General features: G+C 38.0%; 1 long non-coding RNA gene across 1 annotated transcript; it reads left to right on the top strand.

The window, feature by feature from the left end:
* Positions 1-3,214: 3,214 nt before the first annotated feature.
* Positions 3,215-22,363, top strand: LOC131383240 (uncharacterized). Its single transcript, XR_009213117.1, has 3 exons — positions 3,215-3,314; positions 16,600-16,659; positions 22,292-22,363. It is a non-coding gene; the product is annotated as an uncharacterized LOC131383240 (long non-coding RNA).
* The last annotated feature ends 2,676 nt before the right edge of the window (positions 22,364-25,039 follow it).

The raw sequence follows: 25,039 nt of genomic DNA, 5'->3' as shown, positions 1-25,039 counted from the left end.
GGTAGAGCTACACAGAGCCACAGGCTCCAGATATCATCTTTGCCTCTACCATCCAAAGTGCTTCTTCTCCTGTGCATTCATAGATTACATTCTCCCAAATTAAAATCAACAAGACAGACACTGATGGAATCCAAAGTAAAATAGCAGAATCTATGGGACATTTTGGTCATTGATGTAGAGAGTAAATAAAAACGTTTGAAACCAAGACAGATCTTCATACTTACATCATGTGAGGTAAAATATAACTATTGACTGATCTGAGGCTTCATTCTGCTGACTACATGTCCTCTTGACTGATATACTGGCACTAATTTTAGAAATGAAAAATGGTCACATAGATGCAGAGTATTCAAATATAACTGTTCGAGTAAATTTTAAAGGCCGAGCATATGCAACAGGCCTGTGTTATTCTTTTTGCCATCTCTTCCCTCCTGCCTGCCCTGTGAAGCTTCAAAAACACTGCCAATGCAACGGCAACCCTGCTGCCGAGGCCCAAGACAAACAACGGCAAAGATGGTAGATGAGCCAGTGATTACAAGTCAATAACAATTTTGCAATTATACATTCTATAACCAAATTAGAAACAATGTCATTAAGCCTCAATGGCAAAAAAATTAATTAATTTAATATAAAAAAAATCTTCCTTGTTTGTCCAAAGTAAATACCCTGGGAAATAGCACTATGTCATTTGGTAATTACTACAGAACAATATAGGAATAGATCATGACTGGTGTCTAGAAAAACAGCAATCACATTTTGCCTTCTAATTATGGCAGCACTCTCAGGAAACACAGGGAGCAGTGCACCCTGCTGTTACACCACAGCAATAACACTCATTACCCCAGTAAATACTATGGAAATGCGCAGTAACACACAGGGGCCTCCCTGCTGTGAGGCTGTGGCAGAATCACTCATTAGGCTGGGAAGTATCACTCGATCGTCTTTAATTACTTCCAAAATATATGATCACCTGCCCACGGTTAGGATGTGGTGATATCACTCGTTACTTCTCCGTCCCCGCTCCTTTTTTTTTTTTTTTTTTTTTTTTTTTTTTTGTAACTTACTAAGAAACCCTGCAGTAGCCTTACTATACTGGTGATGCATTGTAACGTATACCAATTTAATCACATAGATTTGTGTGTTTTTAGCCTTATAAAAACATATGCTCCCAATGTGAAATGAGCACAAGAAAAATATGCTGAAACACTGTTATCTTTCTAGCAAGATCTCTTTTCTCACATTATTGAGTTGTGGCAACACTGTTGTAATCCTTTCTTTTTATTCTGGAAATTAGAGTGATAATTACACCGTAGCCCCCTGGAATCCAGAGTACTTGTAATTATAACCAGTTACCTAGGAAAACAGCAATTTCAAACCTATTACCCACAGGTATCATTTATGTTTATTGCCCTATATGTGAAGCCACTTTTACTCTGAATTCCAAGTGGCAGGATGCTTCACTGAGGTACCTGTGCTCAGGAGGAAGGGAGAAAGGACAGAGGGAGGGGGCAAGAGGAAGAGGCCTCTGCTCCTTTTCAGGAGGCTTAGGTCTGTTCTCTATTAGGAAGGGTTTGTTCAGGCCCTTTTCAAATGGATAAGGCAGATTATGGGACTATGTTTTCCTCACACAGTTTGGAGATAGGGCTCAAAGTTTCAGGGTTTTGTGTTTGACACCTCCCATTGTGCTCACTTGTCTCAATGCGCCACAAATGCCTGCAGTAAGGCTAAACTAATTCTTGATTATGACTCACCCTGGCAGGTGAATTAATAGCTTTTAGGACAGCAGTTTCAAAAATAATTAAACCTAGGTGTTGCTATTTTCATAAGAAAGAAGAAAATAACTGTTATGCCAAAGCATTCATCACTTTGATTTGGACAATTTATTCTAAACATCAGTACTTACTTAAGAGAGGTTTTGCATGTGGTTATTCAGTAAGTCATTCGTATTCCAAAAGAGGGAGTGATGGATGGAGGTTTTCTTCTCTTGCTAATTTTTGGAGTGATTTGTAATATTATAGTTTTACAAGGAAGACCTAATCTTAGACTTACAAATAATAATATTGTGTACTGAATATTTAAGTCAAGTACTAGTTAGCTGTAACAATAACTCAACACAAGAACGTTATTGGCCCCATGTATAGATAAAGAAATTAAGCCTCTGAGAGGTTAAATAATGTGCTCATGATTATTCAGCTAGAAAACAGTACAGCCAGGATTTGATCTCAGTTCATTCAAGCCTCTGATCTTGTCCTTTTGCTATACTATCACACCACTCCATCAGGTGCTGCATCTATTTCTATTGGCTTCAAGTTCCGTAATGCTTCTTGACATACAAAAAGAAAACTTGCTCAGAATGTTTAAATTATGAAAAAAATTCCCCACAAAATGTATTTCCCTTATAAGGGAGAAAGACTCAGGTACTTTTAAGCTGAAATTATTAGTAGTTGTCTGTCTTTTCGTTTACCCTGTGTTAACAGCCACTTGAAGAAATACGAAGGCTTCATTTTCACCCCAAATTGGGCTTTGGGTCTTATTCACCACTGATAACAAACTATTCTAAAGAATGAAACAGCATTGGAGAAAATGAAAACTTGGGACTTCTAAAGTTTAACTTGGGAGTCTATTACTGAATTCAAGTATTAAACAGGGCAAAGTCTTCTTGCCTGAACTATTAATTAAAGTCAAGCATTCATTCATTTTTGTAAAATAACATTTTATATGTATTTTTATTTTTTTTTTCACATACCTTTTTAATAGTGGTTTGGTAATAGCTCCATTTTTTTGCACTGATAGAGAAATAAGTTCAACTTCAGTATGATCCACTTAGTTTCTTAAAACATGATATTAGAAGCATAAATCCAATGTATTTTAATAAGAAAAAAACAACATAAATGTGAACATATTACACACATTTGTCTGAAATCTATTGAGGTATAGTAAAAAGTGTAATTCCAGAGTTAAACACACAGATTTGTTTTAAATTACTTTCATTTAAAACACTTACTGCACGCACAACATGATTTAACTACAGATAATAGTACTAAAATGATTTCTCTAAGGTTTCTTCAGAGAGAGAGATTGTGTAAAGATCACAAATCAAGGAAAGTGTCTCTACTTTACCAAAGCAGCATTGGTCATGATATTAGGTCATCCACTGGCATTTGTGACATGCGCATTTTGAAAGCAGAGCTTGGCATTCAGCAGTTACCAGCTTGCTAGTCAGAGGGCATGTCATACAGTCTAAGAGAGCTGCATTCATTTCTGGTCAGGCCACAGACGCAGGTTACCAGGCAAATGTTTCATTGTCCCCTAGGGTAAGCAAACTGAATCTCCCGGGAAGATAGCCTTCTGAGAAGGCTATTATTGAAATTAGTTAAGAAAACCAGCTATCTCCCTGTTATTTAAAATTCTGTCAATGTAAAGACGGATGGCATTACTTAGAATCAGAAAAGTTGAATTCCAACACTCGATTACGAAACTTGGTAGCTGTGCGGGGTGCGGGGTGCAGGGTGGGGGGCCAAGATGGCTGACTAGAAGCAGCTGCGTTCGGAGGGAGAAAAACATAAAGAGCCTGTGAATCCTCATAGGCAACCAAGGTATCCAGGTTCTCTCATCAAAATTGTCTAGAAGGTTGTGTGACCCACGAAGAGAAGGAAGAGCAGTGTTGTGCTGCAGCCCACCTGAGAGCTGGTAAGAGGAGCCGCCTCCCCCCAGCCAAGGGAGGCGGTGAATGAGCACACTACCCAGCGAGGGAAACTGCTTTTTCCTTGGAACTGTGCAACCCATGGATCGGAAGATCCCACTTGCAAACCCACGCCACGTGGTCCTAGCATCCCAACCCCCGAGCACAGATTCTTACAGCCTTTTAGATGGAGTCTGCTTAAGCCTGTCCAACTCCCCCGCAGGGAGGGGTGACCAGCATGGGCTGCCTGACACTGCCCTGTGTCTAAGCTGTTTGAGCTCCTTGGGGGAGGAGAAGCAGCCAGTACTGGGACTCACAACTACCTAACACCACCCACGTTAAGCTCCCTGGGTGGGGGAAGAGCAGCACCCATTTCTATAGCTCCAGGTTGCGCTTTTCCCCTGCTGGAGCCAGGAGGGCTGGACGGCTTGGTCCCAAGAGTTGTCCAAGAGTTGTTGGGCTGCTACAGCCCAACACACTGGCTGTGGCAGTCTGTGGCCAGAGGGCCTCTTCAGGCCCAACCCCGACCCATCCGTCTTCAGTGGGCAGGGCTTCCCTGTAGGATCTCCAATAACTCCAGCCAGAGGCTCATGGACAGAATTTGGATCTGCTAGGGCTGAGCCCCTAGTGGGAGAGGTGGCCACAGAATTTGTGGACCAGCAGACTTAGCCTCTCCTCCTGGTAGCTCTGAGGAATCCAGGCAGCCCAGATAAGTGAATTTCTCCCCAACAAAGGGACAAAGTGCTTCATTAAATGGGTCCTTCTCCCCGAGCCACCCAACTGGGTGAGACTGTCCAACAGCGGTTGTCAGACGCCCCATACAGGAGCAATCCTACTGACATCAGACTGGTGCCCTACAAGATCAGAGGTCCCAGAAGAAGGAGCAGGCACCCATAGTTTGCTGCTCTCCAGCCTCCTTGAATGACATCTCCAGGGTACGAATCAGATGGATAGGGCCTGAAGCGAACCCACAGCAAACTGCAGCAGCCCCACAGAAGAGGGATCGGACGATTGAAAGAAAAGCGAATAAGCAGAAATTGACAATAATAGCATCAACAACAACAACAACAACAACAACGAAAAGGCCTCCACAAAAAACCCATCCAAGGGTCAGCAGCCTCAAAGACGGAAACTAGACAAACAGACGAAGATGAGAAAGAATCAACAACAAAAAAGTGCTGAAAACCCAAAAGGCCAGAGTGCCTCTTCTCCTCCAAATGATAGCAACATCTCTTCATCAAGGGTGCAGAACTGGATGGAGGATCAGATGGATGAATTGACAGAATAGGCTTCAGAAGATGGGTAATAAAAAACTCTGCTGAGCTAAAGGAGCATGTTCTAACCCAATGCAAAGAAGCTAAGAACCTTGATAAAAGTTTAGAGGAATTACTAACTAGAATGACCAATTCAGAGAGGAACACACGTGACCTAATGGAGCTGAAAAATACAGCACAGGAACTTTGTGAAGTATACGCAAGTATCAACAGCTGAATTGAGTAAGCAGAAGAAAGGATATTAGAGTTTGAAGACCACCTTACTGAAATAAGATATGCAAAAAAGAATAGAGACAAAAAATAATGAAAAGGAATGAACAAAGCCTCCATGAAATATGGGACTTCATAGAAAGACCGAACCTACGATTAAATGGAGCACCAGAAGGAGATGGGGAGAATGGAAACAAGCTGGAAAACACACTTCAGGATATATCCAGCAGAACGTCCTCAACCTAGTAAGACAGGCCAACATGCAAATTCAAGAAATACAGAGAACACTATTAAGATACGCCACAAGAAGATCAACTCCTAAATGCATAATCATCAGATTCTCCAAGGTTGAAATGAAAGAAAAACTATTAAGGGCAGCCAGAGAGAAAGGCCAGGTCACCTGAAAAGGGAAGCCCATCAGACTAACAGCAGACCTCTCAGCAGGAACTCTATAAGCCAGAACAGACTGGGGGCCAATATTCAACATTCTTAAAGAAAAGAATCTTTGACCCAGAATTTCATATCCAGCCAAACTAAGCTTCATAAGGAAAGAAGGAACAAAATTCTTTCCAGACAAGCAAGTGCTGAGGGATTTCATTACCACTAGGCTTGCCCTGCAAGAGCCCCTCAAAGAAGAACTAAATATGAAAAGGAAAAACCAGTACTAGCCACTGCAAAAACACACCAAAATATAAATACCAATGACACTATGAAGAAACTGCATCAACTACTGTGCAAAATAACCAAATAGCATCATGATGACAGGATTAGATTTACATATAACAATACTAACCTTAAATGTAAATGTGCTAAACACCCCTGTTAAAAGACACAGACTGGCAAATTGGATAAGGAGTCAGGACCTATCAGTGTGCTGTATTCAGGAGACCCAACTTACATGCAAAGACACACACAGGCTCAAAATAAAGAAATGGAGGAAAATTTACCAAGAGAATGGAAAGCCAAAAAGGGAGGGGCTGCAATCCTAGTCTCAGACAAAACAGACTTTAAACCAACAACTATCAAAAAAGACAAAGAAGGGTATTACATAATGGTAAAGGGAACAATTCAACAAGAAGAGCTAACTATTCTAAATATATATGCACCTGACACAGGAGCACCGAGATTCATAAAACAAGTTCTTAGAGACCTACAAAGAGACTTAGTCTCCCACACAATAATAGTGGGAGACTTTAACACTGCATTGTTAGTATTAGACATATCAACGAGACAGAAAATTAACAAGGATATTCAGGTCTTGAACTCAGCTCTGGATCAAGTAGACTTAGTAGACATCTACAGAACTGTCTACCCCAAATCAACAGAATATACATTATGCTCAGTGCCACATGGCACTTATTCTAAAATCGACCACATAATTGGAAGTAAAACACTCCTCAGCAAATACAAAAGAACTGAAATCATAACAGCCTCTCAGACCACAGTGCAATCAAATTAGAACTCAGGATAAAGAAGCTCACTCAAAACCACACAATTTCATGGAAATTGAACAGCCTATTCCTAAACGACTCCTGGGTAAATAATGAAATTAAAACAGAAATCAAGAAGTTCTTTGAAACCAATGAGAACAAAGAGACAATGTGCCAGAATTTCTGGGACATAGCTAAAGCAGTGTTTAGAGGGAAATTTGTTGCACTAAATGCCCACATCAGAAAGTTTGAAAGATCTCAAATCAACACCCTAATATCACAATTAAAAGAGCGAGAGAGGCAAGAACAAACTAATCCAAAAGACAGCAGAAGACAAGAAATAACTAAGATCAGAGAAGAAATGAAGGAGATAGAGACACGAAAAACCCTCCAAAAAATCAATGAATCCAGAAGCTGGCTTTTTGAAAAAAATAACAAAATAGATTGCTAGCTAGATGCACAAAGAAGATGGTGAGAGAAGAATCAGATAGACACAATAAAAAATGATAAAGGGGATGTCACCACTGACCCCACAGAAACACAAACTACCATCAGAGAATACTATAAACAGCTCTACACATATAAACGGTAAAATCTAGAAGAAATGGATAAATTCCTGGATGCATACACCCTACCAAGACTAAACCAGGAAGAAGTCGAATCCCTGAATAGACCAATAATAAGCTCTGAAATTGAGGCAGTAATTAATAGCCTACCAACCAAAAAAAGCCCAGGACCAGACAAATTCACAGCTGAATTCTACCAGAAATACAATGAGGAGCTGGTACCATTCCTTCTGAAACTATTCCAAACAATTGAAAAGGAGGGACTCCTCCCCAACTCAAATAAAAAAAAAGAGAGAAAACTTTAGGCCAATGTCCCTGATGAACATCGATGCAAAAATCCTGAATAAAATACTGGCAAAGCGAATCCAGCAGCACCTCAAAAAAGTTATCCACCACGATCAAGTCAGCTTCATCCCTGGGATGCAAGTTTGGTTCAACATATGCAAATCAATAAGCATAATCCATCACATAAACAGAACCAAAGACAAAAACCACATGATTATATCAATAGATGCAGAAAAGGCCTTTGAATAAATTCAACATCCCTTCACGTTAAAAACTCTCAATAAACTAAGTATTGATGGAACATATCTCAAAATAACAAGAGCTATTTATTACAAACCCACAGCCAATATCATTTTGAATGGTCAAAAGCTGGAAGCATTCCCTTTGAAAACCAGTACGAGACAAGGATGCCCTCTCTCACCACTCCTATTCAACATAGTATTGGAAGTTCTGGCCAGGGCAATCAGACAAGAGAAAGAAATAATGGGTATTCAAATAGAAAGAGAGGAAGTCAAGTTGTCTCTGTTTGCAGATGACATGATTTTATATTTAGATAACCCCATCATCTCAGCCCAGAAACTTCTTGAATTGATAAGCAGCTTCAGCAAAGTCTCAGGATACAAAATCAATACGCAAAAAATCACAATCATGCATTTACACCAACAACAGAGAGCCAAATCCTGATTGAACTCTCATTCACAATTGATATGAAGAGAATAAAATACCTAGGAATACAGCTACCAAGCAATGTGAAGGACCTCTTCAAGGAGGACTATGAACCACTGCTCAAGAAAATAATAGAGGACACAAACAAATGGAAAAACATTCCATCCTCATGGACAGGAAGAATCAATATCATGAAAATGGCCATACTGCCCAAAGTAATTTACAGATTCAATGCTATTCCCATCAAACTACCATTGACATTCTTCACAGAATTAGAAAAAAACTACTTTAAATTGCATATGGAATCAAAGAAGAACCATATAGCCAAGACAATCCTAAGCAAAAAAGAACAAAGCTGGAGGCATCATGTTACCTGACCTCAAACTATACTACAAGGCTACAGTAACCAAAACAGCATGGTACTGGTACCAAAACAGACATATAGACCAACAGAGCAGAACAGAGACCTCAGAAATAACACCACACATTTACATCCATCTGATCTTCAACAAACCTGACAAAAACAAGCAATGGGGAAAGAATCTCTTATTCAGTAAATGGTACCCAGCAAACTGGCTAGCCATATGCAGAAAACTGAAACTGGATCACTTCCTTACACCTTATACAAAAATTAACTCAAGATGGATTAAAGACTTAAATGTAAAACCCAAAGCCATAAAAACCCTAGAAGGAAACCTAGGCAATACCATTCAGGACATGGGCAAAGGCAAAGTCTTTATGACCAAAACACCAAAAGCAATTGCAACAAAAGCCAAAATTCACAAATGGGATCTAATTAAGCTAAAGAGCTTCTGCACAGCAAAGGAAACTAGCATCAGAGTGAACAGGCAACCTACAGCATGGAAGAAAATTTTTGCAATCTACCCATCTGACAAAGGTCTACTATCCAGAATTTACAAAAAAACTTAAACATATTTACAAGAAAAAAAAACAACCACATCAAAAAGTGAACAAAGGATATGAACAGACGCTTTTCAAAAGAAGACACTTTTCAAAAGAAGACATTTACACAACCAACAAACATATGAAGAAAAGCTCAATGTCACTGATCATCAGAGAAATGCAAATCAAAACCACAATGAGATACCTTCTCACACCAGTCAGAATGGTGATTATTTAAAAGTCAGGAAACAATAGATTTTGGCGAGGCTGTGGAGAAATAGGAACACTTTTACACTGTTGGTGGGAATGTAAATTAGTTCAACCATTGTGGAAGACAGTATGACAATTACTCAAGGATCTAGAACTAGAAATACCATTTGACCCAGCAATCTCATTACTGGGTATATACCCAAAGGGTTATAAATCATTCTACTATAAAGACACATGCACATGTATGTTTATTGAAGCACTATTTACAATAGCTAAGATATGGAACCAACCCAAATGCCCATTAATGATAGGCTGGATAAAGAAAATGTGGTACATATACACCAAGGAATACTATGCAGCCATAAAAAAGAATTAGATCGTGTCTTTTGCAGGGACATGGATGAAGATGGAAGCCATCATCCTCAGCAAACTAATACTGGAACAGAAAATCAAACACCACATGTTCTCACTCATAAGTGAGAGCTGAACATTGAGAACACATGGACACAGAGCAGGAACGACACATACCAGGGCCTATTGGAGGTTGGAGGGTGAAGGGAGGGAACTTAGACGATGAGTCAGTAGGTGCAGCAAACCACAACAGCACACATATACCTATGTAACCATCTACCCATGTAACAAACCTGCGCATTCTGCACGTTTCCTGTTTTGTTTTGTTTTGTTTTTCTTTAGAAGAAATAAAGAAAAAAAAAACTTGGTAGTTGTATCTCCTTGACAAAGTCAGTACACATGTCTAGGCATTGTTGCTTCATCCTTAAGGTGATAATAATACCCTGAACACCTAAAATCATAAGGCTAAAGTAGATAAAGGATTGAGGTTTAGCAGTTTCAGGTTTCAAACTTTTCCTGGAAAAAGTACACATTTATCTGACACTAATGAAATATGATTTTGGTTCTTCCCTACACTATATCCCATGAATTATATCAAACCACTTCTGTAAGTTTAATTAACGAATTGCATTATTAATTTTTTTTTGGTTTGAATGTTTGGTCCTCTCAAAGAAAAGCTGATTTGAACCCATTGTACTTTGACTTTTAAGTGTCAAAAATAATATTCATTTGAGTGTTTTCATTTTCACTGTGAGATGAGAGTCAATATAAGTATCTCTTTCCTCCACCTCAATCCCACCAATCTTCATTTTTTAAGTGAGGTGCTGCTATGGTAAATTTATAACCTCACCAATATTTGCTAATAATTTTAAGATCTTCAGGGCATTTTAAATACTAATAGTTTGGGGCTGGATGTTTAGTATTTATGTCCACAGGGTACAAAGTCTTTTTTGGCTCATTAAATTTTGCTGTAATTAATCCTGCCATAGCTTTATAAAGAAGGTGCACTCTGCTTCAGGTTAGAGCCTGCTGCCTAGGATTTATATGCTCTTTCCTTAGGCCATGGCATTTGTCCCTATTATCCATTTCAGGCCCCATTTTAACATAGCTAGAAAAATGAAGGGAGAAAGGAAAAGTTTAGTTGCTTAGTTACATTTTATAAAAATAATACTTTATTTAGTTAGTTAGTTTGTTTTTTTGAGACAGATTTTCACTCTTGTTGCCCAGGCTGGAGTGCAATGGTGTGATCTTGGCTCACTGCAGCCTCTGCCTCCTGGGTTCAAGCAATTCTCCTGCCTCAGCCTCCCGAGTAGCTGGGATTACAGGCATGTGCCACCATGCCCTGCTAATTTTGTAACATTTTTAGTAGAGACAGAGTTTCTTCATGGTGGTCAGGCTGGTCTCAAACTCCTGACCTCAGGTGATCTGCCTACCTCGGTCTCCCAAAGTGCTGGGATTGTAGGTGTAAGCCACCGTGCCCAGCCTAAAAATAATACTTTAAAACACCATCACTTCCAGCAATATCCTCACTACCAACAAATCAAATAAAGAGACAAAAATTTGTATCCAGTCAAGATTGACTCTCCAAATAATAGGCAGTTGATTCAATCTCTAATAGTCTATATTAGGGAACAATAATAATAATTAAGTTTTTAATAGATTTCATTATCTCAAAGGCTCACAGCAAGTCTCAAAGCATTATCTCAATTCTTATATTGAGCCTATGAAATAGGTAAAGTACACTATGCCCATTTTAAAGATGAAAAAAAAATTGTGGTTCAGAGGAATTAAGTGACTTGCCTATGGGTTATACAAAGACTAAATAAAGAGATACAATATAAATCCAAATATCCCAATTTCAACTTTAAATGTCTACTCCCTAAACCGCACCCCCCCCCCCCCGCCCCACCCCCCGCCCCGCCCCACCCCCCCACCCCCAGAAATGGCTGGAAGTAGATTAATGGAAGTTACTTGACATTTATTTGATTAAAAAGAACATAAAATACTTTGATAGAAAGGCCTAACACTATTCTCAAACCCAGTATTCCAAGGTTTTCTAAAAGAACTTTCTCAAGTCACTAGCAGGGAATCAATATTTATTTTCTAAGGTCTCCAGGCATTCCCAAGACTATATTCTTACATGGTTTCCTGATTGTTGAAAGCCTATGCTGTCTTTCACCTCTTCTGCAGTACTTTCTTACATAATATCCTCTAGTTTACTACATGTATGGTCAGGTTTCGATGCTTGTTCTCCTACAGTGAGTGCATGGAGATCTTGAGTAATGCAGTCTATACCACAGGTGGAAAACTACATGTATAGTACAATGATTGACTTTGGCACTACTCAGCGTAACAGTGTGGTTTTTAATGGACATCTCTATTTTCACTTTCTGTGAAACTAAATGTATTTTTGTCAGATTTCTCAAACCAAACTCAAGGAAGAAAGCTTTTCCTGTCTGTCTTCCATCTCTCCTTATCAGCTATAATCAGACATCCACTATATACAACTCTGGCTTGTTTACTGATCTTATTCAAGTCATTACAATCTCCTGTGAAGAGCATTTTTCATGTGCAAGGGCACATAACCAAGAGAGACATGCACTAGACATGTTGAGAGTATCCAGAAAGAGAAGATAGGATGAAAGACTGTAGAATAAAAGTGTGCATACAGAGATAAAAACTAGAGATAGTCATCATAGTTAAAGAAAAAAATCTATTACTGTAGCAAATGATATTTGTGTAAGAAAGCAATTATAAAGAAATGTGCATCACTAAAGGAATTTAATACTTTGAAATGAAACTGTTGCCTAGGAAATAAAGCTAGGTTTTAACAGTAACAAATGGCAAATAGTATAAAATAGAATGAGTTATACATTAGAAAAATGTTTCCTGATACGCAATCTTTTAAAAAGACACCTGTGGAATCATTTTCTATGGAAAAAATGTAAAAGTAGGCAGCATTTCATGAACTCTGTCTTGAGTTTTTGGAAATGTCTCTTACTAATTATGACCTCTATGGTCTACATGGCAAATGCCTCTCACTTAGTAGGGTCAAAATACTTTGAGGGTTCCCTAATCTTGAAAATGATTGGAAATCTTCGCATTTTAGGCCTGGAGCTCTCAGCATTGATGCCTGCTTCTGCCAGACAATGGCAGCAGAGATACTAATGAAAGCAGGAGCTTAGTACGGTGCTCTGATTAGATCCTCAGGTTGGGGAAAGGGCAGGAACGATGAGAAGAGGAAAGACTTTCACTGAAACTCTGATGAGAGATTCTAGAAGTAACACATTTTAATTATGCTTCCTCCAAATCAGCAGGGAGTGAAAATTCAGCTAGTATTTTATTTTCCAATTTCTTTCTTCAGGGAACATACCTAAAAACTGTTTTGAGGGTGAGCTATTATATAACTGAGGGACACAATTTGATTATGAACAGGCAGAAACTTGTGAAATATCAATTTTTAATATCATATTTTGGGAGCACCTACCAAGGACCTTACAAAACTTTACAAAACATTATCTAACTCAACCATTAGTCACCTGGTATTTCAAGTCACTATTTTTCAGGGAAACCTAAGTATTTTCTTAAGCTTATAAAAACATAATTCTTCTCAGTTTCTTCTTCTAGACATCTAGTCAGCTTCTATCACCCTGTACACACACACACACACACACACACACACACACACACACACTGCAGCGTTAGTTCTTTATGTTCCAGGCTCCTCATCTGTAAAATGTAGATGACAATAACTGCATGATTTCAGGATGAGTGCTGAGTGGTAATGTATGTGTTGAGGGCTCCACGGAAGTAGGATGGACCTCATACCCAAAATTTGGTCCAAATATTGAGACTAATGATGCCACACATACCCCAATGGAGTATGAAAAGGTTTATTATTCACATAATGAGGCCTTTGGAAGGAGTAGCATAGGCTACCAAGTAGGTCCAAAAAATGGCTAGAGATCAGGGGAGGGCCCCTGGCTTGCGGTGTTATGTTGGTTAGGGAGTGAGGTTGAGGAACAGATTGTCCAGCATAGACCAGGGCTTGCATGGTTTGAACCCCCTGCAGGTACCAAAGGAGGGAGCCCCTAGAATTTCTTATTAGCATGCCCAGATATGGGGCAGAAGGGTAAAGGGAAGTGGTGGGGCTTGAAAGTTGTCAGCAGTTGAACATAAAAATGAAGTCAGACTCTTTACTAACCTATACAAAGAATTTAGCACAATGTAGTTGGTAGATGTACAATAAATGGTAGTTTTTTTTATTATTGCTGTTAACACAATTATCATACCTATGTTTGTGCCTCCTACTGCTTGGCTGGCATGATGAAAACAGAATTTTAGAATACGGATCTAAAAGGTAATCAGTATGAACAGAACAGAATTTGAGTAATTACTTATGTGGCCCAAATATTATACCACAGTAGTAGCTTAAAGTGTTATGTTTAACATCATAGGTAAAGTGTAGTGGACTTGGATTCACAAAACCCAGGCTTACATCTCAGCTTTATTCCTTAATAACTACATGATTCTCAACAGTGGCTTACATGCCTTCAAACTTATCTGTTCAATGCAGGTAATACCACAAATTCCACTGGGTCGTTATGAACAATAACTGAAAGATCATAAAGGGGCTAGCATATAGCAATTGCCCAGTACTTCAAAGATGCTTGGGGAACAACAATCGCATATGATTCTGAATATAACCCATTAAGTCACTTTAATTCTCTGAGGCTGATTCCCCTTATTTACAATACAACGATAATAATAGTTATCTTACTTATTATACAGAATGTGATAAGAATCAAAATCAGCAGCAGATTATGGATCTGATGGCATTTTCTAAAGGGAAATGTAAGGCATTTGTAAGGAAATGTAAATAATGTAAGACACTATTAATTAAATACCTCACTTATCACATAAGCATTGGAGAGGAAACATTGCAGAAGTACTAGAATCTTGACACCACTCAAGCACATATGGTCCCCTCATGGTCTCAGTTTCAGGGAAGAATTCCTAAATCAGGTCCACTTTTCATTGTATTTGCTAATCACATTCCATGTTGAACATTCTCTAAAGCCCTGACATTTTCAAACAGGGCCAAATAAGATTGATATGCCTGAGGAACCCAGATATTTACTTCCTCTCAGCCAAGAATCCCCATCTGTTGGTATCAGTTGACATTTGAGATAACTTGCCCCTGGTAATCATGCATTTTAAATCCTGACTTCAGAAAACAGAATCAGAAGATTCATCACTCAAGTTTTCAACAAGGGAAATAACTGAATAAGAATGAAGAAGAAAGATTTGTATTGGAAAGCAGGGAAGCAAAAATTTCAGTGGACAAAAGTTAGAGAAGTGCTTTTGGGAAATAAATAAGAATGGTGAACAAGGATGAGAAACATCTACCACACTGATTAGATTCACTCCAAGAAGACAAGATTATTAGTGAAACCTCTTAGGGGAGACAAAACACAGCCATTTTCTCTTTCCTTCTTCCTTTCCCTTGTCTTCATGCCTCCCCAACACAAAAACTGTATGACAGAGATATTCGTGCCAAGTATGGATTGCTTTCTAGAGCCAGCACTCTAACTTTTGTCATAGGAAAATGATGCACACAGAAGCAACCTATATGCTATGCTCTGTTATCTACTGATGCCTGTGTTCTCCTCAACACTGTGGCAGTCAACTATCTGGGGGGCTATGGAGCTTAGTGGGAAGCTGCCACATCTTCACTCTTGCTTCAACAAGGTAAGGGGATCACGCTGTACATCTTCACACCTCTCTTCTGCCTTGTTATGCCAAATGGTATATTCAGCCAGGCATCTGGTTTACCAGATGTTTACTGCACCAAAGAAAATTTTAGGCGCTTACAGAAAATAACTACTCAGATAACATACAGCTTTATTCAATTGTAAGATAAAGATGTATCTATTTATATTCATTCTTTCATAATATTTGCAAAACCCATAAGTATGGCGCATGATATAGAAACCTAGTAGTAAAATCCTTGTCACTATACAATGTCCTTGGCTTTAACCCACCAGTTTATATTTTTATTCAAGGATAAACCATCTTCTGGTAATATTTTGAGACAGAGTCTTGCTCTGTTGCCCAGGCTAGAGTGCAGTGGCATGATGTCAGCTCACTGCAATCTCTTCCTTTCGGGTTAAAGCGATTCTCATGTCTCAGCCTCCCGAGTAGCTAGGATGTGCAACCAAGTCTGGCTAATTTTTGTATTTTCAGTAGAGACAGTGTTTTGCCATGTTGGCCAGGCTGGTCTTGAACTCCTGGCCTCAAGGGATCTGCCCACCTCAGCCTCACAAAGTGCTGGGATTACAGGCGTGAGTCACTGCACCTGGCCTATTCAGGTATTTTATATTCACTGTTTTTCTTCTCATAAAACTTGGTTAATGCTGAAGATCTCCTTAATTAGTTGGATAAATTATACCTTCCCACATGGAAAAATTCCTTGGGGGAATGCATCAACATTTTTCTTCTGTATTTCCTCAAAGCACAAGTTATGGTTTCAGCGTATACAAGGTTTTCAAGAAATAATGCCATCAGATTGATTAAATGACTGACTGCATAGCTTTTTATTTTTCTTAACAGTTAAATAGCATTTATATTTCAATAAGGGGTTTTTACTCTGTAAATCACAGATTCCAAATCACAATTTGCAATAGCAGAGCTCACCTGCCAAAACAACTTCAAATTAAATAGCAACCTTTGTTACAATATTTTGCAGCCATATCTGGGAAATGCAATTGACACTGGCATGGAGTAGAAATAGTTTCCACAAGGCAAGAAAAGGCATATTGACTGGCAGGAGCATGCTCTGTTGCCTTGACACACAAGCAAGAATTCGGCCCCAATCTGCTGGGGTCTCAAGGCTCACAAACCTGCCAGATTGCCATCTTTGTGCTGAATGCAAAATAATCACAGTAGCTAAAAATGATAAATTGTGGATGGCTGGGATGGGAAGCAACATATTTAATCAATCTCTCTTTTTCACTCTTCAGGTTCTAACCATGAAAACTGCACTCCAACTAGAGAATAGTTTCCATTCTCAAACTCTGGAGGTAAGAATATGTAATTCCATGATCCCTGAGTAATCTTACTCACAGCTTCCCTAGAAAATGCACATTTAGATTTAGCTTGTGGATGAGATTCAAATAATAGGCTTCATTGACTCCCAAGAGACTATGAAGTATCAATTTTTTAGCTCTTTGATTTCTTAAACCCTTTCCAGTCTGGTCTCCTCCTACAGATCAACCTATTCCTGGACTAGTTCTCAGAGTTTAGGAATGTTGAAGGAACAGTTGTTACTTTTGTAACAAAATTTAATCTACCTGTGTAATTATTAGTTCTCAACACAGTTATTGTATACCTGTTACCATTTTTCTGATGTCATCTACATAGAAAGTACCAAATATTTTCATGGTAGATCTTTCAGAATATATCTTCTAAAGAGTTGACTCTCTTTTTCTTTTCTTTTCTTTTTTTTTTTTTTTTGAGACAGAGTCTCGCTCTGTCACCCAGGCTGGAGTGCAGTGGCATGATCTCGGCTCACTGCAACCTCTGCCTCCCAGGTTCAAGGAATTCTCATGCCTCAGCCTCCCTGGTAGCTTGGATTACAGGTGTGCACCACCAGGCCTGGCTAATTTTTTTGTATTTTCAGTAGAGATGTGGGTTCCTCCACGTCGGCCAGGCTGGTCTTGAACTTCTGGCATCAAGTGATCCTCCAGCCTTGGTCTCCCAAAGTGCTGGGATTACAGGTATGAGCCACTGCTCCTGGCCAAAAGTTGATTTTTTGTAGGCAATTGTGAATTTTAAAATTTTATTTTCTGCGTCCTATTTCAAATATTTATCTTGTAATTTTTTTATTTATCAACATATATCCCTATTGTCTCTCATGCTTTTATTCCTTAAATATCATAAATGAAAATAATTTCTTTAAAAAGCATAATAGTTTTTGATCTTGAATAAGGATCAATAGACTTCATCATGACATTTCAGATATTTAGAACTGAAAGGAATATCAAGATGTTTAGGTAGATACTGATAATGACAACTGAAAGTAGGTGAGTCACACTAGTGATGTTTAAACTGGTTGCCACACTTTTCCCAAATCCTGGTAGATTGCTGGTGTTTGTGAGTTATGGTCACAACTTCAAGGTGGTAGCTCTTGCCTACTTCTCTAAGAGCTTCACTACAGACAGAGAGAAAAAAAATTTCTCCAGAACTGGAAATCTCAAGTATTTAGAATAAAGAAAACATCTTTTCCTTGAATATGGGGTCTTGAGCTGAATGCAGCTTGCATTGTATGTTGACATTTTTAAGATGATGATTCAAATATCTCTCTTGGTAGCCTGGTTGTCATTATAATTACTTTTCATGTCAATGAGGCTACAGGCTTAAAAGCCTTTGTGTTTCTAGAAGATACACAGGACAATTGGTCTGCACACTTTTCATAGCAATCCTTTTATAAGGTGGAGGAGGCATTTTCTAGTCTTCTTTTCCTCAGGGACACTATTCCACTTTTTACTATTCTTTATGATCCCTTTTCTCTACTCCTATTTTCTTTGATTTTTATTTTATTTTTTATTTTTACAGAGTCGGGGGTACAAGCACAGTTTTGTTACATGGAGATATTATATAGTGGTGAAATCTGAGCTTTTAGTGTATTCATTGCTCAAATAATATATATTGTACCCATTAAGTAATCTCTCATTCTTCACCACCCTCTACCTTCTGAGTATCCAATGTCTATTATCCCACTCTCTGTATCTATGTGTACACAGTATTTAGTTCCCATTTATAAGTGAGGACATGTGGTATTTGACTTTCTGTTTCTGAGTTATTTCACTTACGATAAAAACCTCTAATTCCATCCATGTTACTAGGAAATACAACATTTCATTCTTTTTCATGGCTGCTTACTCCTATTTTAAAACATGCTCTTCAGTATGCATTCTATTTTTTATACATCCTTTTGTTTTTAATAATACTGGAGATGAAATTTAGATACATGTTTCTGAATAGTATAGCTTCATCTGAATGCTTTACATTCCATTATATACTTCGGTGGATATAAATGATGATAGTCCTAGAGGTGAGAAGTTGCGGTTGCTGTTGTTGTTATGTCAGTTTAGTTAGTTTCTGACTTCTCTCTGAAAGCTTCCACCAGTTAGCCAATCCGTATCAGTACTGATTTAGTCATATAGGCATCATTTATTATTTTATCTTATTTGTAAGGATTGTTTTCACAAAACGATAGGGATTATTAACTGTATCCTAAAAATAAATCTTTCAGTAATCAATATATGAAAAAGAAAATTTTCATTTCAAGAAAATTTACATTTTCTTTTCTCCATAAGTACAAGGTATTTTTTGCATTTTTGGCAGGAAGTGAAAATTTCATAACAAATGCAGCAAAATTAAGCATTGAGCAGAGAAAGGTGTCAAAACATTGCACGATATTCAGCTGAGAGTTTACAAAGTATCATCAGCCAGACAAGGAAGAGAGAGAGATGTTGTACTACTAAATTCTCCAGTCTTGAAATTTTCCATAAAGAATCAATGGGTCCAGAGTCTGGGTTGAAAACAAACAATATGAAATGAGGCTTGTTTCTAGAACTCTGACTATTATGACCCAGGGCCTGATTGTCACCATGCCACTGTACTCAGCAATAGTTTTCAGGTTTTTAGATACTTCTGCAGACATATAGAAATCAGTGAAGAGAAGAAAGGGATATTGTACAGATAAAACCACATATTTGTATACATACTAGTCAATGCATAGATACTGAGCATCTTCTATGTACAGGGGTTATACCATGAGGGAACACAGGCATGATTTGCACTCATTGCAATTTGTACATTTGAAGTCATACTCTGTTTGTATGCCTGTCTCCCCATTAGGGTGTATTCTCTTTTAGGACCAAAAACAAATTATTTCATTCTGTTTCTCCAGTCCCAACTAACATACTAGATGACTGATATACTAGATGATTGACTGCTAATCAAATGAATGGCTTAAAAATAAACAAATGCATTATGAATGCATGTGTAGCCTATGATTTTGGGTGGAGTTTTCCACCTCTTCGTGCTCTGTGTCCTCCTTTGTGATATGTCAAGCAAGATGGTTTAAGAAGTATGCATGCTGGCCGGGCATGGTGGCTTATGCCTGTAATCCCAGCACTTTGGGAGGCCGAGGCGGGCAGATCACTTGAGACCAGGAGTTTGAGACCTGCCTGGCCAACATGGTGAAACCCCAGCTCTACTAAAAATGGAATAATTAGCCAGGCGTGGTGGTACATGCCTGTAATCTCAGCTACCTGGGAGGCTGAAGCAGGAGAATCACTTGAACCTGGGAGGTGGAGGTTGCAGTGAGCTGAGATCGTGCCACTGCACTCCATAGAAAGAAAGAAAGAAAGAAAGAAAGAAAGAGAAAGAAAGAAAGAAAGAAAGAAAGAAAGAAAGAAAGAAAGAAAGAAAGAAAGAGAAAGAAAGAAAATATGCATGTTTGTGTGCTCAATTGTGTCATGTGCTTTAGGATTCAACTTGGATACTGCATTTCCTTTAGAAGTTTATGATGAAATAAAAAATAAAGTTAAGATGATCTTCAAAACAGTTACGATCTGAACAGAAATCTACTTTATGTCTGAATATTTTTTCACTTTGTGCTCACGGCTGCCATCTTAGCTTTTTCACCTATGCTGCAACATTATTAAATGGGGTCATTTTACATGAGTAACTTTGATATCTGTTTGTTGATTCATCAGCTTCTCTGACTTGGCGACAGGAAAAACAAGCTAATGACAAAGATATTTGTATACCAACTTTCACCTTAGAAATTATAGTTTCCAAATACTCACAAGTAAAAATACCATAAACTTTAATGACTTAATTAAGCCAGTGGTAAAACACAATATATCTAGGAGGGTGTTAGTTACAATAGCAGGGAAATTATATGGTTTTCAGCAAGGTGGACTAGAAGAATCAGGCTTTGGAACCAAAAACTAGACTCAAAATCTGATTGTTCCCTTTAATGAGGCTTGGCTGTAGCTTATTCTTTCTGCAAGTTAATTTTCTCATGTAAAATGGTGATAATATGACATATTTTGAGGGAGAATTCAGACTGTGCAAATCTTCCAACACCACACTAGTTTATTTTCTCTCACCTTTGCTAATATGAGAAAGACAGACTGATAAAACTGTGTGGGGTCAACATCCACTAAAATAATAAATGCTCCCATACGTCACTGAGTCATAAAAATCATAAACTGAGCTCTTCTTCCTGATGCATCTTTAACTTTAGGGAGTATTATTTACTTTTACCATTTTTGAGTAAGCAATTAAAGTATGTATTTTATGTAATTGAAGAAATCAGTATCTCCATTGATAGCAAAATATCACCAGGCCAATTGTTATTTGTATATTTTTTACAAACCTTTTGAAAGAATAGTGCATTTGCTTGCAAAGCAAAAGATGCTGTGACTTACCAACAAGATCTGGCTGCCTTTTCTGTGTTACTTATTGTTGTGGCAAAAGAGGTTGTAAGAGTGACAAGAAAATATAACATAAGAATGTGAATAAACAAATAAGGGCAGTTGTTATGAAAACTGATTCTTCCAGAATGAGGAGTTAAATGAGCTCTCTCCTTAGTAACTTCTTCCTGTTTCCCAATTTTTAGGCAGTTACAAGAGTCCTTTAAAATCCTCCATGGTATTTTTAAAAATCTCTACAATTCTCTTGTATTTTGAGTAAAAGCTAAATTGGAGCTGTATTGTTTTATTTCCTAAGTCTCCTTTTTATCGAATTATTTACAGTGGACATGATTTCTGGTGATGATCACAGCCTTAGTCTTCATATTCTAGAGGCAAATCTGTCCTAAACTTCTGTCATTGAACTTTCATGGATGGAGCTAACGGTTAATGATTGGTGTACAACAAAAGGCAGTATCCTTCTAGGTAGCTAATGTGGGCCACCAGGGGGTCAAGAAAAAAGTTATAGGCCAGGCATGATGGCTCTCGCCTGTAATACCAGCACTCTGAGAGGCTGAGGCAGGCAGATCACTTGAGGTCAGGAGTTCGAGACCAGCCTGGCCAACATGGTGAAACCCTGTCTCTACTAAAAAATACAAAACTTAGCTGGGCATGGTAGTGCAAGCCTGTAATCCCAGCTACTTGGGAGGCTGAGGCAGGAGAATCACTTGAACCCAGGAGGCAGAGGTTGCAGTGAGCTGAGATCGTGCCACTGCACTCTGGCCTGGGTGACAGAATGAGACTCCATCTAAAAAAAAAAAAATAGTTAGAATAATTAAAGTATTTCTAAACTTAGGTTATAAGATTTAAAAAGAATGGTTTTTAGTTTCTAGTTTCCTGCAGTATCTGAGATGTCTACAAGGCAACATTAGGAACTGGAGTCAAAAAGTTGATGCTTCACAGCTCCTTGGACACTACAGATAGATAGTGAGAAAATAGTCAATGGTTGTCACATCCCAAGAACAGCAGGAGATTCCAGTTAATTTTATGTAGCGACATTGAGCCTCTGGATTTTAAGGACCTTGCTAAACTCTCAACTGGTCTTCTTCCCTATCTGTATCTCATGGTGGCAGCAGCCTCTCTGTATTAATGGGAAAACAGAGACCTGAACTCAGATGTGTTATAAACTGAACTTCTATTTATTGTTATCAAATATCTTTACAAGCTTTCTACCACTCTGGAGAGATGACAGATAGAAGGCAAGCCTGACTTCTTACTGTGCAAATGGAGCCCGACCAACCTAAAGGGTAAGCCACCTAAAAGAGGTTCCTCTTTTGTTCCTACAATAGCTACTAGCATATATCAGGAGGGGATATGCTGCGTTAAGAATGCAAATATCACTTTGTCTAAGGGTGTCTTCAGATGATGCCAGTAATTCATAAACATTCTCCCACCATCCAGAAAGGGCATCATTCAGAGAGTCCTCATCTCTCTAGCATCACTTTCAGGGTCCATCGCTAGTACTCAACTCTCCCTCTTACCTTGCAGGTGGTAAAGAAAATGGAAGACTATTAAATTTATCACCTATGTATTTCAGAAATGTTTCTTTTCTCTCAATATCATCACTTTTAGGTTATCTGCTTAACCAAGCTCCTACTCTTCTCAGAGTCTAAGGATCAAATCTTTCTGTGATTCATTTCAAGAAGCTTTTGTTGAATCACTGTTATATAATGTTATGAATCAAATGGACAATCAATAAATATTGGATGATGATGGATAAAGTTTAAGCCACAGAGTAAAGACTGTGTTGTTGAGCTGAAAGAGGTCAGTTTTTATCAAGCACAATAAATAATAATTTTATTTTATGTGCAGATTTCTGATGGTCAGATCATTGTACAGTAGAGCATAATTGAAAGCAAATTCCCTCAGAGGCCACTGACCTCTGGTAAACGTTCAAATATATAATACAGTTCAATATGACTATACTAAACAGGTAATAAAATGTTGGCCTTTGACCTCCCGTGACTACTGGTTTCAGCTACTTCATAACCCCATGAGGCATGTCCTCAAGTATGTGCATCTCTGGGTGGGCAGCTATTCTCTTGCATTTTCCAGCAGTCGTTTGCCATCAGTAGGCCTGTCAGAGTCAATGCTTCAGTTTCATAACTGTAATTGGATTGTCTGACTTCCTATTCAATTGGTACATGCTTCTTCTTATTTGTTTTTTTAAAAAAATCAATAAATGGTTTGTGGTGCCTTAAATAGAGAGAAATCAGGTTTTACCACATTATGGAACTGACATTTTCAACATTTATTTCTCAAAGAGGACCATCGGGTATGTCAGATTCAATGCATAAGTTTTGGATTAATTGAATTGTTTGGTCCCAGGGATATATAATAACGTGAACACATTTCACAATGGAAACCAAAGAGCTCTATCATGCCCTGAACTTTATGCATATGAGTAGAAACAATTTTTTCTCTTTTTCTTGTCTTTCTTTCCTCCACTCATAAAACCCACCACTCATAATAAAGTTATAGAAAGCATAAATAACTTTATGTTTAAACTGGAGGCTGATATTGAAACCACTAAAACATTATGGGTGTGAATGGAATGTGCATATATATTTATATGTATATATAAAGTCCAAATATTTATATACATGTATGGACTTTATACATATCCACATATATCTACATATACATATATGACATGAAGAGCTGAATCAGTGAATAGATCTCTGTATTTAAGAGTAAATCATATTTGATGCAATTCTGCAAGTACATCTTGGCTCCATAAAACTGTGATAGTGGATGAAGTTGCAAAGGTGAATAAGACAGAGTACCCACCACCAAAAGTCCTGAAGTAGAATGAAAATCTTCTAAAAAGAATTAGTAAGTTCATATCATTTAGCTTTTGGTTAATAGCTTGGCTCCTATTAGGATCAAGTTTGCACCATTGATTGTGTACTGAATTGAATAAAAATACATTTCAAAATAATGTACAGTATTGACTAAAGATGGGACTACCTGCTTAAAATCAGATTCATTCACATTTCATTGCTATCTCTAAGTATTCATTCTGCAGGAGGAAGAGATTTTTCCACTGCATAGAGAACATTATCAAATGTTTCCATCTTCCTTTGAAGCATTCACTATTAACTGCTGTTAGAGGAAGGATTCTAGACTGAGTGGGCCATTGGCTTGTTCTGGTAGGACAGTTCCTGAGTTTTAATGGATATATACAGTTTGGAAGAAAAAAGAAAAAACTACCAGAGACAAACTTTAATATTTTGAGTGGCACTTAGCTGATATGGTATGTAGAATTTGCCAATTCCTTTTAAAATTTAATTTCTTGTTAAACGTGAAAGCTTGAAGTTCAGTAATATGAAAAGAACAAAATTTTTCAGTTTATGAATATTTGCTTTTTAAAATAGCTTACTTTACTCTACTTGCAAGCCAGATATCCCTATTTTTCAGTGAGTTTATTGTGGGAGTCGGAGGACTTGAATTAGAAGAAGACTCTCCATAGGGTCGCAACCTCTTCAGGACTTCAGTGCAAGGAAGGGATGAACAGATATTGACAGACCAACTGTCTTACAACCTGAGATTCCCACTTGTTTGTTATTCTGTATGGCTATATTTGCTTTCAACCTCAATAGGCTTCATCTGCAAACTTCCTGTGGTCCTTGATCAAAAAGGCTATGAAAAATACCATGTCCTCAGGTGCCAAGTAAAAATTTGGGACTATGCAGCTTAAAAGTCAGTCATGGAGAAAATGTTTCTTAACAATGCTTTGAACTATTTAAATTAGATATTTATTTTAGAAAATTTACTAGACAGTGGTCTATTTCATTTTATTATACTAATTATCTTTAGTTGCAAGAACAATGGCCATTTTGTGAGTTGTTAGTTCAACCATACATTGTTATATTTGTGAGACAAAAATAGCCAACTGTGAGCAATTTTATGT

The sequence above is a fragment of the Hylobates moloch genome, unplaced genomic scaffold (assembly GCF_009828535.3).
Source record: "Hylobates moloch isolate HMO894 unplaced genomic scaffold, HMol_V3 SCAFFOLD_4, whole genome shotgun sequence".
Classification (NCBI taxonomy): Eukaryota; Metazoa; Chordata; class Mammalia; order Primates; family Hylobatidae; genus Hylobates; species Hylobates moloch.
Note: the sequence above shows the minus strand (reverse complement) of the source record. Positions and strands in the feature narration are given on the sequence as shown.